This window comes from Oryctolagus cuniculus, chromosome 21 (assembly GCF_051225735.1).
Source record: "Oryctolagus cuniculus isolate XC-2025 breed Fujian yellow rabbit chromosome 21, ASM5122573v1, whole genome shotgun sequence".
Classification (NCBI taxonomy): domain Eukaryota; kingdom Metazoa; phylum Chordata; class Mammalia; order Lagomorpha; family Leporidae; genus Oryctolagus; species Oryctolagus cuniculus.
The window spans coordinates 39837739-39856918 of NC_142887.1; the positions used below are offsets into that span (position 1 = coordinate 39837739).

The following is a 19180-nucleotide window of genomic DNA, read 5'->3' on the forward strand; positions in this document are numbered from 1 at the left end:
TCTGAAAGATTTGTTGGCATCACAAACTGGAGGATAGCTCAAGTGCATGTGTTTTTGTGCCTGGCATCCAAATTGATATCTCTTTTTCTTTGATGAATTCCTTGTTTATTTATTTAGCAGATTTAGAGACAAAGGATTCCTGTCCATTGATTTACTACTATATGCCCACAATTGCCATGGTAAAGTATATGGCAAAAACTGAGTGCTGGGGGCTGTGAATCTGATTCATCACTGATAACATTGAAGACATTGGTTCCTGGTTCTTATGCTGCTATGCATGGAAATGTTTCTCTAATTTCATTTTCAAATAGTTCATTGTTAATATAAAGAAATGCTTCTAATTTTTAAAATTTCATTGAAATAATTTGTGATTAATGTGTCCTAGTCATGCATTATTACAGGGTGTAGTGCAATATTTGCACACATTTATGCAGTAAAAAGTGATCAAGCTAAGCAACTACAGTTTTATTAAGTTTTTAAAGAGTTATTTATTTGAAAGACAGAGTTACAGAGAGAAGTAGCAGCAGAGAGAGAGAGAGGTCTTCCTCTGCCGGTTCACTCCCCAGATGGCCACAATGGCCGGAGCTCTGCCAATCTGATTCCAGGAACCAGGAGCTTCTTCCAGATCTCCCACTTGGGTGCAGGGACCCAAGGACTTGGGCCATCTTCTACTGCTTTCCCAGGCCATAGCAGAGAGTTGGATCAGAAGAGGAGCAGCCAGGACTAGAACTGGTACCCACAGGGGATGCTGGTGCTTCAGGCCAGGGTGTTAGCCCACTGTGCCACAATGCTGGCCCCCAAGCAACTACAGTTTCTAATTCTTCTCCATGATTTGAGACTACCAGCTCCTCTCCTTCAGTTCTTTACACAGAACCTAATATGGTTGAATGTAGTCATCTCATTATATTATGGAACACCAGAAGTTCTTTCTGCCTCTTTGATTTTTGATACCTATTATCCAATCCCCCTCTATCCCTAGCTGCTTCCCTTCTCAGCCTCTAGTAATCACAGTTCTGTGTTCAGATCCATTATTTTCTTTCACTTCCACATGCGACAAGGACCAGGTGACATTTGTGTTCCTGCTTCTGGCTTATTTCAATTAATTTAATAATATTTTGTTCTTTTTTTGTATCTAAAAGAGGTTGCCCTGTCCATTGTTTTTCATTGATGGACAGCTAGATTGGTTTCACATCCTGGCTGCAGTGAACTGTGTTATAGTGGCTGTGTTATGGGAAAATTGCTGTATCTTTGATATGCTCTCCTCCTTTCCTTCTAATAAAATTTCCTTATTCTATATAGCCAAGAGCAAGATAACTCTCACATGGTAGGTCAATTTTTATCTTAGTTTAATTTTTGTTATTTATTTGAAAGAGTTACAATAGAGGTAGAGACACAGAGAGGTCCTCCATTAGCTGGTTCGCTCTACAGATGACTACAAAGGCCAGAGTTATGCCATTCTGAAACCTGGAGACAGGAGCTTCCTCTGGGTCTCCCTCATGGGTGCATGGGCCCAAGGACTTGGGCCATCTTCTACTGCTATCCCAGGAGATAGCAGAGAGCTGGATTGGAAGAAGAGCAGCTGGAACTAGAACTGGCACCCAAATGGGATGCTGGCCCTTCAGGCCAGGGCTTTAACTCACTGCACAACAGCGCCAGCCCCAATTTTTATCCTTTTTAAGGAATGACCATACTGTTCTGCATAACATCTGTACTAACTTGTGTTTTCACCTACCATATATGGTGGTTTTCTTTTCCCATGTGCTCTCTAGCATTTGTTATTTTTTATCAGTTTGGCATAAAAATGATATAGTATTGTTCATGTTTTTGTGTATTTTGAAATCAGTTAATTTGTTTATTAAATCTTTATTATTTGAAAGGTGGATTTAGAGAGAGAGGGAAAGACATAGATAGCTTTCATCTGCTGGCTCACACCCCAGAGAGTTTCAACAGTTGAGCCTGGGGCATGCTGGAGTCAGGAGCTTCATCCAAGTCTCCCACATGAGTGGCAAGGACCTGAGTCCTTCGTCCATCTTCTGCTGGTTTCCCAGGTGTTTAGCAGTGAGCTAAATTGGAAGTGGAGATTCCTAAACTCAAAGTGGAACTCAGATGTTATGCTGGCCTCACAGATTGCAGCTTTCCCCACTTGGCCACAATGCCAGCCCCTCTATCAATTTAATTCCTCAAAAATAGCTCAGTAATGTTGGCATCTATCTCATTTTGTTTTTTCTCTGTTATTATTCAACTTATTGATGTCTTATTTTTGTTCACATTATTCCTCTCAATTGCTCTACCTGAGGTGAGTAGGGCTGCTGTGTTGCTTAAATGAAGTGTATGCTTTAGATTACTCATTTAATGAGTGCATGTCATTCACATAGCACTTCACTGAAGTTCTACTATGTCCCAAATCCTCTTCTAGGCACAGAATTTAGACCACTTTTCTCTTAGGCCCAGATCTTGCCTTTAACATACTACTTGGAATTTAGTAGCTCATGAAATCTGCAGACTGCATAAATGAATGAATATTTTGAGGGCTGTGCTTTTGTGGAGGAACTTCATAGGAGACCGAAGGAATAAAATAAATCAAAAGTATCCACAGTATATAGAATGTATACTATTTTACAAGTCACAGAGAAGAAGAAGAAGAAGGAAAGTAGTAAGACTAGAAAGTTTGTGGCAAGACTAACAGGCGCTGGTCAAGAACTTAATAAGCACATTAGGAAAGCAGTAAGGTTTCTTTTTTTTTTTTTTTTGAGGAAAAGTTTTTATTTCTAGTGATGAAATTGGCTACAGAACATTATGAAAGTTTAAAAATACAAAGAGAAATTGTCTATAATTAATAGATTCAAAATTTGACAATCAGTGAATATCATTATTAGTCATTACCAACAACAGTTATTGATTTGAAAGGCAGAGTGACAGGAAGAGGGAACCACTGCTTCACTCCCCAGACACTTGCAATAGCCAAAGCTTGACCAAGCCAAAACCAGGAACTGGGAATTCATTCTGATGTCCCATTTGGGTGCAGGGACCCAAGCACTTCTGCCATCCTCCGTCTCCTCCCAGGGTGCACACTAGCAGAAACTTGCCTCAAAGCAGAGAAGCTACCACTCAAGCCAGGCATTTGTATATGGGATGTGGGTGTGTGGTGGTGATAGCAAGCCCTCATGGATAAAAAAAAAAAAAAAAAAAAAAAAAAAAGTTATTTCTATGCCAAGGAAATTACTCTGTAGTCTTTCTCTTATAAACTACGTATTGCTGAACCTAGATAATTTTTCCTTTATTTAACAATGACATGAAAATGTCAGTTGAGTTGGCTTTCCTGAAGACCTTGTTTCTTGAATATTAGTGGCTAGCTGAGATAAATTCTTTTCATCTCTTTCTCGCTTCGGCAGCACATGTGCTCGCTTTGGCAGCACATATACTAAAATTGGAATGATACAGAGAAGATTAGCATGCCCCTGCGCAGTAAGGTTTCTTTACCTCCCTGTAGGCTCTGCTCTCCAGAGGTGAACAGGGTCCTCTAAACCCACTTGCTGCACACACAAACACCTGAGTGTTGTATTCTCCCACAGGTGTTGGAGACTGATATGGTGTTCTGATTTATATTTACATAATGGCTAGTGACATCGGGCATATTCACATGTTTTGACCATGTACATTTCTTCTGAGAAATGTCTATTCAGATCCTTGCCTGTTTCTTCACTGTATTTTTTGGAGTTTTTCCAATTCATGTAAATGTTCTGGAAATCTGTAAACATTCAGAGTTTTAATTTTTCCTGCCATCTGTTCATTGTATCTACACTCTGATGTTTACTTTGTTGTGAAGAAGTATCTTAGTTGGATATACTCAAATGTCTCTGTTTTTATTTTTGTGACTATTGCTATTGGAATCTTACCCAAAAGCTATTGTGTGTTGACAATATTTAGAGTTTCCCTATGTGTACTTGGGTTTGGGTCTTATGATTACATTTTAATTCACTGTGAGTTCACTTTCACATAGTGTAAGAGATGTTGGAGTCTCTTTTCAGGCTTCTACATATGGATAATCAAGTTCCTCTGCACCACTTGTGAAAGAGATTCTTCTTTCTCCAGTTCATTTTAGTTCCTTTGTTAAATATGAGTTGCTGGTAGAAATTTGGGTTTATTTCTATGCTACCAAGTCTTTTCCATTGAACTATGTGTCTGTTATTATATCAGTGCTAACACTTCTTCTTTTTTTTTTGCAGTATATTTATTTGAAAGGCAGAGTTACAGAGAGGTAGAGGCAGAGAGAGAGAGAGGTCTTCCATCCACTGGTTTACTCCCCAAATGGTCACAATGGCCGGAGCTCTGTTGATCTGAATCCAAGTGTCAGGAGCTTCTTCCAGGTCTCTATGCAGGTGCAGGGGCCCAAAGACTTTGGCCATTTTCTACTTTTTTCTCAGGCTATACCAGAGAGGGGTATAAGAAGTGGAGCAGCTGGGAAACATACTGGCACCCATATGAGATGCCGGCACTGCAGACGGTGACTTTACCTGCTATGTCATAGTGCTGACCCCTGTAATATGTCTTAAAATATGGTGTGATGTCTCCAGCTTTTTTTTGCTTTATAATATTACTTTAGATGTTAAGCATCTCTCATGTTTCTATGTGAATTTTAGCATCATTTTTTCTAGCTCTGAGAACATCGTTGGTATGTTGATTGGGATTACATTGAATTTGCAAATTGCTTTTGGTAGTATGGATATTTTGGTATTATTCTTCCCATTCACAAACATAAGTTTTCTGTGAGACTGTCAAAAAGCCTTGACAAAAATTGGACTTTATTACACAAAAATTCATCACTTTTTGGGATCATTTAAATCCATAATTTTGCACTAATATTTGATAAATAATTAAAGACTTTGAGCATTTTAGTAGGAGAAATTAAAATATTTATCAATTTATTCAAATATTGTTTAGATGTGATATTCAAATATTGTTTAGAGCCATTGTCTATATTCCCTCTAAATTACGATCTTTTTGCTTTTTGCCTGTTAAACTTGTCCCTTGATTCAAGAACCCTTTTTAATGTAATGTAAACTGAAAATGTCATTTCATAAGCTAAAAAAAATGACAAAGAAGGAAAAAGAAGGGAGGGAGGTTGAGTATATAATTATGTTCTCCGAATTTTTTCTATAAAACATATTGAATCATTTAAAAGCTAATTAAAATTAAACTCAAAATTGGACCATTATGACCAATACTTAAAACAAGTGATTAAAAACTGTAGATGTCTTCAATTTTGATTATCATTCTTCTTTAGAATATCTGAAAGAAATCCGGCTTCTCACTTTAAAATATACCAGTGTGTTAGAATTCAGTATTAAATGACTTTGTTTAAAAGTTTTATTTAATCTATTGCTTTAAGTAGTAATACTATGGCCATTGTAAAACAAAATCCTTATCATTTTTCATAAAACAGAAAGGGCCTTTAAAACATCATCACTAAAAATATTAAGAGACCTAAAATATAACATTCTTAAAACCCAAGTGATACCATTCAAAATTTTCAAATATGCAGGGATAGTTCATGTCAAGTAACTAAATAATTGTTAAGTGTATATATGGAATAGCTTCTATAAATTCTTTTGGCAAGGGCTGGCACTGTGGCATAGTGGGTGAGGCTGCCACCTGCAGTGCTGGTATTCCATAGGGGCATCAGTTCAAGACCTGGCTGCTCCACTTCCTATCCAGCTCTCTGCTATGGCCTGGGAAACACTATAAAATGGTGCAAGTCCTTGGGCCCCTGCACCTGCATAGGAGACCAGGAAGAGGCTCCTGGCTCCTGCCTTCCAGTCAGCACAGCTCCAGCCATGGAGGCCAACTGTGGAGTGAACCAGTGAATGGAAGACCACTCTCTCTGCCTGTCCTTCTCTCTCTGTGTAATTCTGACTTTCAAATAATATAAATAAATCTTTAAAAATTCTTTTGGCAAATAGATGAAGCTACTTGTTATACATTTCAAATAAATAGCAAACATACTAGAAAAATATATTGAATAAAATTTAAGCAACTCATAGCTATACACAGAAATTTCTCACCATAACAACATAGCAACCACTAAATTTCCAAATTCAATTTTCCACAACTTAGAATCTTTAACTCCAGAAGGAGTACAAAATTGACAGAACAGTGGCCTATGTATCAGGATACCTAATGCTAATACAGAATTATCCCTGCCACAACTTACCTATGTGACCTTGAACAATTCACTTTACTTCTCTGGGCTTGGCATTTAGCATCCTCATGTGATAAAGGAGGCTTGGATAAGATCAGTTGTACTCTATCTTGAGACTTCAATGATCTCTCAGTTTCCAAACAGGCACCTTAAGGGAAAGTAAACCTTTAGATCAAAGCTTACATTTTTAAATATAAATATATTTTAAACTGTTTCTACAACTAGTACAAAACAACACATTCAAATGTGTACCATGCCACTTTTCAATATTTGGGAATAATTAATGCATCATTTTAGAGCATTGTCTTGAGGCCAGTGCTGTGGTGTAGCTAGTAAAGCCACTGCATGCAGTGGGGGCATCCCATATGGAGGCCGGTTCAAGTCCAGGCTGCTCCACTTTCCATTCAGCTGTCTGCTATAGCCTGGGAGAGCAGTAGGAAGTTGGCCCAAGTCCTTGGGCCCCTGAATCTGCATGGGAGACCCTGAAGAGGTCCTGGCTCCTGGTTTCAGATTGGCATATCTCTGACCTTTTAGGCCATCTGGGGAGTGAACCAGCAGATGGAGGACCTCTCTCTCTCTCTCTCTTCCTCTTGTTCACTATCTGTGTGACTCTGACTTCCAAATAAATAAATAAATAAATCTTTTAAAAAATCAAAAGAATATTGTCTGGCACACAGTGAACCACTAAGTACAAGATATTATTAGGAATATTAGATTGAAATATTGAAATAAACTAGGCAATAAGCCTTAAGATGCAAATTAATACCAAGAAATATAATCTCAAATTTCTGTGTTCAACAAGGTAGTCTCTTTTCACGACTAACTTTATACTAAATAAGATATTTTGATATTTTGTTAAGAGTAAATTTATCGGGGGCCAGCGCCGTGGCTCACTTGGTTAATTCTCCACCTGTGGTGCTGGTATCCCTTATGGGCAAAGTGTTCTAGTCCTGGTTGCTCCTCTTTCAGTCCAGCTTTCTGCTATGGCCCGGGAAGGCAGTAGAGGATGGCCCAAGTGCTTGGGCCCTGCACCCGGATGGGAGACCAGGAGAAAGCACCTGACTCCTGGCTTTGGATGGGCACAGCTCCAACTGTGGCAGCCATCTGGGGACTGAACCAATGGAAGGAAGACCTTTCTGATTTCTCACTGTATATAACTCTACCTGTCAAATAAAAAAAATTATTAGTTTTTCATAAAAACTGCAGTATTGAAAAAGTTCTAAAATCCCTCTAATTCTAAATGTCTGTGACTGCTAACTCATTAGCACATATTGCATTCTTTACATCTGGGTAATCATGACAATTCACTTTTAAATGATTAACAGATCTGCTGTTATATATAAATACATGCTTTTCCGAAAATCATACAATAAGCAGGCTACATACTTTACTTCAAGTAGAACTGCCATATCCAGTCCTACAATTGTAAATAAGACAGTTTCAATTGTTCAGCATTATCAATTATAAATTCCAATCGTGTAGCAATACTCATAAGAATTTAGGGGGCCGATGCTGTGGAGTAGCAAGTAGAGCTGTGGCTTGCAGTGCTGACATTCCAATTGGGTGCCAGTTCAAGTCCTGGCTACTCAAATTACTATCCATCTTTTTAGGCAAGTAAGACTTACTATCCAGCAGTAGAGGATGGCCCAGGCCCTTGGGCTCCTGCACCTGCATAGGAGACCCAAAAGAAGCTGCTGGCTCCTGGCTTTGGATTGGCAGAGCTCCAGCCATTGTGGCCAAATGGGGAGTGAACCAGCGGTTGGAAGACTGCTCTCTCTCTCTCTCTCTCCTTCTCTGTGTAACTCTGATTTTCAAGTAAAATAAATGAATCTTTTTTTAAAAAGGATGAAATAAAAAGGAAGATGAAGATTACAAAATTGTTTAATTTTTTTAATAAATATAAATTTCCAAAGTACAGCTTTTGGATTACAGTGGCTTCCCCTCCCCCAAAACATCCCTCCCACCCATAATCCTCCTATTTCCTGCTTCCTCTCCCATCCCAGAAGATTACAAAATTGTATGAAGGACATTTGTACAGTAAACAAATATACTGATTTCCAATGCAATATTTGAATACTTGAAGCAGGAAGGCTAAGTACTTCTTTGCCAAAATAACATGTTTTCTCCAGTGTAAAACCCATTTGCCATCCCAATACACAAAGGGATTTGGGGCAAGAAGGAAAAAAGAAGTCCACACATGCAGAAATTTTAAGCAAAACAAAATAGAGAATGTATTTAGTTTCATGTAAATCACATGAGAATTAATAGTATTCTACCAATTTGCAACAAATATTTTTAACTTTAATGAATGAATGAACTTTCAGTTACATAGCAGGAAACTTCTACCCTCTCCCATAAAACTGAAAGAGAAACTTTTTAAAAGTAAAAACTGATGAAAGAATTCTGCAATACATGTTAATGTTAAGTAGCCCAGCAGAGTTTATTTAGAAATACAAACACACACACAGAAAATAAATACATTAAAATCTTACTGAATAGTCCAGTAATAGTTCAGGATCCAATATGTGTGCAAAAGATTCTGGATTTCCCAGTCACTTTGTATAGGAAATGATGTGCTTTGCTATGTAGCATGTAACTTTAGATTCCTGAACACCTCCACTTTGCTTCTTACCCTGAGTCCCAGCAAATACAGGAACACAGCTGTTGAGTCATTCATTTTCTGGATTTGGGAATATCAAAGAATTAATGAGTATAGAAAGTTGTACAGCAAAGACCAAGAATATCCAAGGGAGGTCAGGAAAATCAATTGAACAAGTCAAAATACTATGAATGTATACTGAATGCTCTGTTTTTAATATGTCTTACTTACCTAAAAAGACATGAGGGCTATTGCTCTCTCTCTTAATACAACTAAGGAGAAGATATCACCAATGCTCAAGAAAAATGAATACACAGCAGAGCTAATACAAAATCCCAAAATTCCAAAATAGAAAAACTGGATATGCACTCCTTACACACACCCTGAAGTGGCAATGAAGTAGAACAAATCTAAAATTAGAAAAAAATCTTTTTTTAAAGATTTATTTATTTATTTTAAAGTCAGAGTTGCACAGAGAGAGGCAGAGAAGAGAGAGGGGTCTTCCATCCACTGGTTCTCTCCCCAGTTGGCTGCAATGGCCAGAGTTGTGCCAATCCAAAGCCAGGAGCAAGGAGCTTCTTCCAGGTCTCCCACATGGGTGCAGGGGCCCAGGACTTGGGCCATCTTCTACTGCTTTCCCAGGCTATAGCAGAGATCTGGATCCATATGAGCTGCCAGCACTGCAAGTGGTGGCTCTACCCACTATGCCACACCACTGGCCCCGAAAATTCTTGTCAAATTAAGAACATTTAACCTTTGTTTTAGAGTGCATTATTAAAATATCTAAACTGGGGGAATACATAATTTCTTTCTTTAGAAATCAGAAGAGAAAAAGAACACTTCAAGCCTACTGTGACACCACACAGAAGGAATGGAGAATCATGATCTCAATTAGCCTAGGGACAGAATAAAAGGGAGGGAAATAGGAACAACAGAATTAAGATGAATAAGCTTTGACAGCTGAGGGAATCTGAATGTAAAGAAAAGGCATGCAGTTAACTGAAACAATAGAGATAAGTCTGAGAGGAAAAAACATTGTTAAGTCATATTAATGGGGCCAGAGCTGTGACTTAGTAAAGTAAAAAAAAAAAAATCTAAAATTTGTTTTTAAATTATATAATTAAAAAAGATTAAAAAAAGATGTTCAATCTTAAGTCTCTACAGTATAAGATATACATCAATTTTCCCAGGTTCTATTTGCATTTATTAACAAAGTTTCATGGGTGTAATCACTAAAGTGGCTCCAATAAGTCTTTTTATAAAAATTATTTTTTATTTTGACAGGCAGAGTGGACAGTGAGAGAGACAGAGAGAAAGGTCTTCCTTTTTCTGTTGGTTTACCCCCTAGTGACCGCTGCCACCAGTGTGCTGCGGCTGGCACATGGCGCTGATCCAAAGCCAGGAGCCAAGTGCTTCCTGCTGGTCTCCCATGCAGGTACGGGGCCCAAGCACTTTGGCCATCCTCCATTGCACTCCTGGGCCATAGCAGAGAGCTGGACTGGAAGTGGAGCAACTGGGACAGAATCTGGCTCTCCCAGCAGGACTAGAACTTGGTGTGCCTGCACCGCAGGTGGAGGATTAGCTTATTGAGCCATGGAGCCTGCCTCCAATAAGTCTTAACCTGGGATGCAACTAAATTTAACAAGGATACTCAATAGGAATTTTAGAAGAATTCCAAAATATGTATCAGAATAAAAATAAATACTTTACTTGGTACATCTCATTTTAACTATACTATTGTCTAAATTTCCAAATGTCAGATGTACTAAAAAAATCCCCAAAGCAGCAGAGTTGGTCCGACATGATGAGGAATAAAATAAAGAAAATGAGAATTCGCAGATCCCAGATTAAAATAACCAAGAAGGCCCAATAAAAGAAAACTCAATGTCTTCATACACTAACATTTATTACCTCAGATTTATTTAACAAAAAGGTGATTATTCCAGCTACATCCCATTAGGTAGCCCAATTTTACCTGCTAAATCCATTTAAAAAAAGCACCTCATGATATATTACTAAAATCATATTGCTATATGCCATCCACCATGTCCACTGTACCTTATACCTAATGTTAACAGATCTGATGAAAATCAGTAGATAAATGATGTGTCTTAACCACGTGTGGGAAATGTCTTTTGTTCAACGTTTTTCCAAAAACCCCTCAGTCTCAGTTTGCCTTCACCTTGAAAAGACACTTCTGAGGTTTACTAATCAGTCCAGCTTCTTCGGGCCTCCCTCCAATGAAAGGGGCTAAAATCCATCAAAATAAACTCTAGGCACTGTCCTTGTGCTCCCAGTGACTTTTTCACTCTAGGGGCTCACAAACCTTCTAAATTCTTTAGATCACCTGTGATGTCCATTAGTTCTCAAAGACTATGATGCAAGTAATTTCCCCTCTTGGAACCTTGTTATTAACTGTGCTGTATGAGAAATGAAGTCTCCTACACACCTTGTGCTTATGATTCTCCAAACCATGTTGCCTGCTAGGACTTTGGCCATGAATATAGGACAGCAATACCTGAACATGATTACTGAGATCTCCTTAATAAAGGATAGACTGGGGCCAGCACTGTGGTGCAGTGGTGTAATCCTTTACCTGCAATGCTGGCACCCCATATGAGCACCAGTTCTAGTCCCCATTTCTCCTTTTCCCAGCCAGCTCTCTGCAATAGCCTGGGAAAGCAGTAGAAGCTGTTCCAAGTGCTTTGGTCCCTGCCAAAATATGGGAGACCTGGAAGCTCCTAGCTCAGATTGGCCCAGCTGCAGACATTGCAGTCATTAGGGGAGTAAATGAGCATATGGAAGACCTTTCTGTGTCTCTTCTTCTCACTCTCTGTAAGTAAACCTGTCAACTACATAAATAAATTCCTTATATATATATTTACATTTATTTATATATTTATGTATATAAATACATTCATATATAAAATATATTATAATTTATCATACAATATATTATATAATATATAATTATAAACAGATAATATTATATAATTTATTATATGTATTTTATATATATATATATATATATATATATATATATTATTGAGATGACTTCAATAGCCAGAGTGTGGCCAGGTTGAAACCAGGAGCTTTTCCTCTGATGTGTGTCCCAGGAACCCAGGTACTTGGAGCATCTTTCACTGCTTTTTCAATCCATTGGTAAGGAGCTGGATCAGAAATAATTATTTATATATAAATAACAAATTCATATATAATAATTATATACAATTATATATTTATAATAATTATATGCAATTCTATATTATGTATAGAAATATATAGTATAATATATAATATATATTATAATATATAAATATATATATGATGGACCAAAATATGGTATTCTCCATTTGGCAGAAGGGACAGGCTCCAATATCTACTGTCTATGACAGTATGTCAGCATAATGCAGGAGGTAACCCCTCTACCAAATAAGAAAAGCTATTTCAGTTCAGCTGGACATCATTCTGCTGACTGTTGACCTTATTACTGTTAGTCTGGATGCTTTCATTGGTTGCAATCCAGAGACCCAATTTTCCCATAGATATAAACACCAGCAAACATGAAAATTTGGTAAGAAAAGCTTAAACTGAGAGTTATGATTAATAACTATTTTTTTTTAATTTTTATTTAATGCATATAAATTTCCAAAGTACGACTTATGGATTACAATGGCTTCCCCCCCATACCGTCCCTCCCACCCACAACCCTCCCCTTTCCCACTCCCTCTCCCCTTCCATTCACATCAAGATTCATTTTTGATTATCTTAATATACAGAAGATCAGCTTAGTATACATCAAGTATGGATTTCAACAGTTTGCTCCCACACAGAAACATAAAGTGAAAAATAATAGATGATTTTTTTTTTAAAATGATGATGAAATCAGAGCAGACCTATTGTCATGTTTAATCCCAGTGAGAGTCAAGTTGGGAATTGATAATTTCTTTTTTTTTTTTTAACAGAGGATCAGTTTAGTATGCATTAAGTAAGGATTTCAACAGTTTGCACCCCCATAGAAACACAAAGTGAAATATATTGTTTGAGTACTCGTTATAGCATTAAATCTCAATGTACAGCACATTAAGGATAGAGATCCTACATGAGGAGTAAGTGCACAGTGACTCCTGTTGTTGACTTTACCAATTGACACTCCTGTCTATGGCATCAGTAATCTCCCTATGCTCCAGTCATGAGTTTCCAAGGCTATGGAAGCCCTCTGAGTTCTCCGACTCTTATCTTGTTTAGACAAGGTCGTAGATAACCTACGGTTCGACCCAGCCATCCCACTCCTTGGAATTTACCCAAAGGAATTTAAATTGGCAAACAAAAAAGAGGTCTGCACCCTAATGTTTATTGCAGCACAATTCACAATAGCTAAGACCTGGAACCAACCTAAATGCCCATCAACGATAGACTGGATAAAGAAATTATGGGATATGTACTCTTTAGAATACTATACCGCAGTAAGAAACAACGAAATCCAGTCATTTGCAACAAAATGGAGGAATCTGGAACACATCATGCTGAGTGAAATAAGCCAGTCCCAAAGGGACAAATACCATATGTTCTCCCTGATCAGTGACGACTGACTGAACACCAAGAGGGAAACCTGTTGGAGTGAGGTGGACACTATGGGAAATGGTGGCTTGATCAGCATAGCCCTGACTGTTAATGAACAACTTAATACATTATCCCTCTTAGTAGTTTTTTTTATCTGTTCTACTTAATATGACTGGTTTAGATCTGTAATTGATGCACAGTTATTCTTAAGTGTTGAAAATTAACTGAAATGTGATCCCTGTTGAACATGGTGGTGGGAATGGGAGAGGGAAGAGATGTATAATTTGGGACATGCTCAGGCTGACTTGCCCCAAGTGGTGGAGTTGGAAGCATACCAGGGGATTCCAATTCAATCCCATTGAGGTGGCATGTACCAATGCCATCTCACTGTTCCAGGTGATCAGTTTCAGTTCACAGTTGGTCATGGTGGAGGGACTGGGAGTCAAAGGGAGCACATAGACAAGTCTAGTACCTGCTAACGCTAACCGATGGAGTAAATAAAGGGGAGAGTGATCCAACATGGGAAGTGAGATACTCAGCAGACTCATAGAATGGCAGATGTCCTAAATAGCACTCTGGCCTCAGAATCAGCCCTAAAGGCATTCGGAGCTGGCTGAAAAGCTCATGAGAGTATTTCAGGCATGGAAAGCCAAGACACTCTGGCAAAAGATCTCTGCGAGTGAGATCCCAGTGGACAGAACAGGTCATCAAAGAAGGAGGTACCTTTCTCTGAAGGGAGGAGAGAACCTCCACTTTGACTATGACCTTGTCTAAACAAGATTAATAACTATTTTAACAAAATTTCTCAGAACCCATCTAATCCAAACCTTGGACAATTGGAAGACATTGTACTTGGCCCACCCATAATCAAAATGGATTCTAAATCCTTCAACTGCAAGGAGAGTATCATAGACATTAATGCTCCAAACGGACCCAGTTCTCTGCTAATGTGTCTGGAAAAGCAGCACAGGGTGACTCAAATATTGGGGCTCCTGCACCCTTGTGAGAGACCTGGAAGAAGCCCCTGGCTCCTGATATCAGTCTGGCCTAGCCGCAGTCATTGCAGCCATTTGAGGAGTGAACAAACCAGGAGGAAGATCAATCTCTCCCATTCTCTCCATCTAGTGCTGCCTTTCAAATTCATAAAAGGATCTTTAAGAAAATAGATCACTTCAATAAATTTGCCATTGCTCAGTCATGATGACTTTTACTACCTTCAGTTCTTTTTCAAAAGATTTATTTATTGGAAAGGCAGATAGAGGAGCTGGTGGTTGTGGTGCAGTGGACAAAGCTGCTATCTGTTACATTGGCATCCTGTATGTGCACCAGTTCAAGTACCAGCTATTCCATTTCTGATCCAGCTCCTTACCAATGGACTGAAAAAGCAGGGAAAGATGGCCCAAGTGCCTGGGATGCTGCCACGCACATTGCAGGAAAAGCTCCTTGCTGCCATGCACATCGGAGGGAAAGCTCCTGGCTTCAACCTGGCCACACTCTGGCTATTAAAGTCATCTCAAAAATGAATTAGGTGGTGGAAGATTTCTGTCTCTCCCTCTCTCTGTAACTCTTTCAAGTAAGTAATTAAATATTTTAACATGATAAAAAAGGCAGAGACACACAGAGACAAAGAGAGAAGGAAAGAGAAGCAGAGAGATCTCCCATCTGCTGGTTCACTTTCTATATGGCTACCACTGTGCAAGACCAGGTTCTCAAGTCCCCATTGAGGTTACAGTTCTCCAATTTGACGACAGGAATGAAAGAATTTGAGCTATTATACATTGCTTCCCAGGGATATTAACATGAAGCTGATTAGGAAGTGTAGTACCCAAAACTCAGATTAGCACTGCAATATAGGATGTGGGCATCTGTTGTGACTGCTAACAAATTGGAAATCCTAGAGTAAAAATCAACAGATTCCTGGACATACACAATATACCAAAATTGAGTCATGAAGACACATAGAAAAGCTAAACAAATCAAAAACCAAGACAGAGATTGGATGAGTAATAAAGACCCTCCCAACAAGCAAAAGTCCAGGATCAGACAGCCTCACTATTGAATTCTACAGGACTTTTAAAGAACTAATGCTTCTCAAACTATTCAACACAATTGAAAGAGAGACAATCCTCTCAAACTCCTTCTATTAATCCTGCATCACCTTAATTCTTCAACTAGAAAAAGATACAGTGGAGAGAGAGTACTATAGAAAAATATCCCTGATGGGGGCCAGTGCCATAGCACACTGGGTTGATCCTCCACCCGTGGAGACGGCATCCCATATGGGTGCCAGTTCTGGTCCCGGTTGCTGCTATTCCAGTCCAGCTTTCTGCACTGGACTGGGAGGGCAGTGGAGGATGGCCCAAGTGCCTGGGTCCCTGCACCCGCATGGGTGACCAGGGAGATGCTCCTGACTCTGGCTTCCGATTGGACCAGCACTACCTGTTGGGCCATATGGAGCATAAACAAGCAGATAAAATACTTCTGTCTCTCTGCCTCTGCCTCTCCATCTCTGTAACTCAATCTTTCAAATAAATAATTCTTTTGAAAAGGTCAACAAACAATAAAGGCTGGTGGAGAGGGAGAGAAAAAGGTACCCTAATCCACTGTTGGTGGGAATGAAGCTAGTGCAACCATTATGGAAGGCAGTATCAAAGTTCCTCAGAAATCTGAAAACAAACATACCATGTGATCCTGCCATCTGACTACTGGGAATTTATCCGCATGAAATGAAATAGAATATGCACAGGCATGAGTTATCTGTACCCTCATGTTTATTACAGCTCAATTCACAATAGCTAACATGGAATCAACCCAGATGTCCATCAACTGGTGACTGGAACAAAAATATGAGCTATATATACAGTGTAAAATACTATTCAACCATAATTGAGAATGAAATCCCATCTTCTGTAACTAAATGGATGAACTGGAAACAAGTATGCTTCATGAAAGAAGCCAGTCCCCAAAAGACAAATACCATATGTTTTCTCTGACTGGTGGTAATTAATATATAGACAACAAAAAGCAGCATATGAGTTAAATTGACATTTTGAGATTTGAGTATTGTTCATAGCACTTTTCTGTACTCTTTGATAGAGTACACAACATATACTCATTGATATTTCTGCTACTACTTGCTGAATTCTTTATTTTGTAGAGGGTTAAAGCTTGTGATTCTAAAATAAAATCAAAGCATGCAGCTGTCAAAATTAAAAGAAAATAAAACAAGAAGGAGGGAGTTGGAAATATGAGAACAAGGGAAGATAGGATAGGATGTTATCAGTTTGCTCTTCAATCTGTATATATAAATTACATGAAATTTGTTCACTTAATATGCATTTAAAAATATAAACTTAACACTGGAAGAAAAAGACCTGAGATCAGTGCTTTCTGGATTACCACTAATAAAATTTAGTCTTCATTTATGTCTGACCATATTTAATTTCTTATTTATTTATTTTATAAGAAAATTAACATCACCATTCCTAACAAGTCCATCCTGCTTCATGCATATCTATCAGTTCCCACTATGCTAATAATTTCTCATGAACTTAAATCCATATCATCTTAAAAAGATGCAATGTGGGGCTGGCGCTGTGGCATAGCAGATAAAGTTGTTGCCTGCAGTGTTGGCAAGCCATATGGGTGCCAGTTCAAGTCGCGGCTGCTCCACTTCTGAACCAGCTCTCTGCTATGTCCTGGGAAAGCATTAGAAGGTGGCCCAAGTCCTTGGGGCCTTGCACACATGTGAAAGACCCTGAAGAAGCTCCTGGCTTCAGATTGACACAGACCAGTCATTGCGGCCAACTGGGAGTAAACCAGCCGATGGAAGACCTCTCTGTCTCTGTCTGTCTGTCTCTCTCTCTCTACCTCTTCTCTATTTGTGCAACTCTTTCAAATAAATAAATTAATATTTAAGAAAAAAGCCTGATTCATGTTATTATTTATGTGTTTTAGAGGCTTTGCAGATGTTGATTACATGTGCCATGAAAACCCATTAAAATGCAAATCCTATAAGAGGCAACTCCATGTGCACTAAACTGGTAAAATCCAGTGCATGTGTTGAGAAAAACACACTAGCAATACATTTCAAAAAGCTGTGAAATATTATAAGTGGCTGTCAAAAGCTAAAAATCTGACAATGACTCATTATGTCATTTATTTATATATAATGCTGAGAAAATCAGAAGTATTTGTTAAAACTTCTGCTAAAATGCACTAGATTTATAATTTTTAAATGCATCTTTCCTAGACGTAATGCAGTCCTGTACTACTTTAGAGTATCAGAAATTTAAAATGTTGGACCGGTGCTGTGGTGGAGCAGGTTAACACCCTGGTCTGAAGCGCCAGCATCCCATATGGGGGCCGGTTCAATACTCAGCTGCTCCACTTCTGATCCTGCTCTCTGCTATGGCCTGGCAAAGTAGTAGAAGATGGCCCAAGTCTTTGGGCCCCTGTACCCATCTGGGAGACCGGGAACTAGCTCCTGGCTCCTGGCTTCAGATCAGCACAGCTCTGGAAGTTGCAATCAATTAGGGAGTGAACACCAGATGGAAGACCTCTCTCTTTCTCTCTGTCTCTCCTCTCTGTCTGTAACTCGACTTGTACATAAATAAATAAATCTTTAAAACAATTAAGAAATTTAACATGTGAAAGGTTTTTAAAAAATGTATTTCTTTATTGTGAGGCAGAGTTACAGATATAGAGAGGAAGAGAAAGAGAGGTCTTCTATCGACTGGTTCACCCCTAAATGGCCAGAATGGCTGGAGCTGGGCCGATCTGAAGCCAGGTGCCAGAAGCCAGGAGTCAGCAGCTTCCTCCAGGTCTCTCACATGGGTGCAGGGGCCCAAGAACTCAGGGCATATTGCACTGCTTTCCTAGGCCATTAGTAAAGAGCTGGATTGGAAGTGCAGGAGCAGGGACTCAAACTGGTGCCCATGTGGGATGCTGGTGCTGCAGGTGGATGCTTAATCTACTATGCCACAGAGTGGGCCCAGGGAATGGTTTTAGGAAGACATCTTTCATGTAGACTAGGCTGCAATATTGCAAGGTAAGGTTTAGCTTTTATTCCCACACATCAGTATTCATCTTTTAGCAACTATAAATACTGAATATCATACATATAGACATAAATATAGGTAACTGAAGATTTTGTTGTCATTCTTTCTAATTCTCTTTTTAATGTCTGCTAATAGGTCATCTTATGGATTATTATATTGATGTTACCCATACACAAGCATCAGGCATTTCCACTGTTGAATGTGTTTATGAGTACAGGTAGATTTGTGTGTACATGAATGCACATTTGATGGAGATAGCACTGACAGTAATACTGTGAGAAATCCTAACGCTGATTCCAAACTTTCTGTCCTCCGCAGAGATGGCTGTCATTGAAGTAGACCACAGGGCCCCTTTTGCTGTTATGGACTGAAATGTGCCTCCCTAAAACTCTAACACGGAAGTGCTAACCAGCAACATGACTCTACCTGAAGAAAGTGCTTTTAAGCAGATCAAATGGTAGATGTGTCTGTCACATCGGAGAAAGGCTTCTGGAAAAATCGAGCCTATTTAAGCACCTTGATCTGATATTTTCAAGCTCTACAACTCTGAGAAGTAAAATTCCATGATTTAAATCATATTCTCTGTGGTATTTTCTTAGCAAATTAATATATCCTCATTTCTGCCAGCATTTTCTATTGTCATCCAGAAGGTCCTAGTGATTAGCAGAGAAATATAGAAACTAAAAACTGTGATTTTAGATTACCAAGTATCTACTAACACAAAAAGATCCCAGAAGCCACCTACTACCATCCTCCAGG

The 19180-nt window shown here is 38.8% G+C and overlaps 1 pseudogene; it reads left to right on the forward strand.

The window, feature by feature from the left end:
* Nucleotides 1-3397: 3397 nt before the first annotated feature.
* Nucleotides 3398-3465, forward strand: LOC138848024 (U6 spliceosomal RNA; annotated as a pseudogene).
* Nucleotides 3466-19180: the final 15715 nt, after the last annotated feature.